The sequence below is a fragment of the Tupaia chinensis genome, unplaced genomic scaffold, assembly GCF_000334495.1.
Source record: "Tupaia chinensis unplaced genomic scaffold, TupChi_1.0 Scaffold000646_1, whole genome shotgun sequence".
NCBI lineage: Eukaryota > Metazoa > Chordata > Mammalia > Scandentia > Tupaiidae > Tupaia > Tupaia belangeri.
In genome coordinates, this window is record NW_006160167.1 from 623,664 (window position 1) to 624,747 (window position 1,084).

Here is a 1,084-nt window from a genome sequence, read left to right on the forward strand (position 1 = left end):
GAAAGTCATGACTTTTTTTGTTTGTTTTTCTATGCAAAAATATGTCATGACTTTCCCAACAACTCAATATTAAGAATACGAACCTATGGGCCAAGAGGTAGCATGGTGGTTAAGGTGCTGGATCCTCCATGGCCAATTCCAAGGTTTAAGCCCCAGACCTGACAGCTTGAAAATCACATCAGGCACATGTGTGTGTGTGCCCAAAATCCCAAGAAGAGATTGTGCTGTGGCCATTCTCACTTTCCCTCTCTGTCTCGGTCCCTGTCTCTCTCCAGTGAGTGCACACGCCCAATAGCAAAAATATTTAAAAAATACAAACCTAAAGGAAAGTTTAAGTATATTTCCTTAGATCAATTTATTTTATAGCAAATTAATTATTGTTTAAAGATAATACTTCTTTTGAATAATAAACAATAAACAATTCATCCCTTCATTCTAATTTACAAACATCTGTATTTACCATGCAGAGGCTAGAAACTGAGGACCGGGTGCCTAAGAGTGTATTTGCTGGGGCAGGAAGGCAGTTAGTACAGAGACATTTACAACTGCACACGCTGCACACCACATGCTTCAGATTCGTACATACTGTACAGCCATTCCATAGCAGGTCTCTTCTTTCCCATTAAGAAAAATCGAAGACCCCTTCCTTCCAAACTCTAGCTAGGTCCCATTTACTAGGAATGTCAAATACTCTGCTTCCAGATTCACTCTCTCCCTACTCCGCTCTGTCCAGGGAAACACTGTTCTGTGCTGGGACCTTGCTGTTCTATGCTGGGACCAGCAGGATATTGAAGGGTGCGGGGAAAATGACATTGGGGTATTGATTTCTCCCACTCTGTCCCTGCTGGTTGGCGTTTGCTTGTACCGAACGAAGGCTACAGCTCCTGTCAGGAAACTTCCCACTACAGCTACAGCTACTTTCTAGTTCCAGTACCACCTGCCCCTACCCCTGCAGGTCTAGAGGTGGTATGAACCCACACACATACCCTCATCCCAGCCCCTGGAGGCCCCATCATCCCGTCACTGGTTTGCTTTCATCCTGTCGTTGAAATTCCCTCAGTTAACCCAGGACCATACCATCTGA

The 1,084-nt window shown here is 44.4% G+C and overlaps 1 protein-coding gene across 1 annotated transcript in view; it reads left to right on the forward strand.

Moving 5' to 3' along the window:
* SNX31 (sorting nexin 31) overlaps positions 1-1,084 on the forward strand; it is a 73,667-nt gene that overhangs the window by 68,896 nt on the left and 3,687 nt on the right. The window lies entirely within an intron of this gene.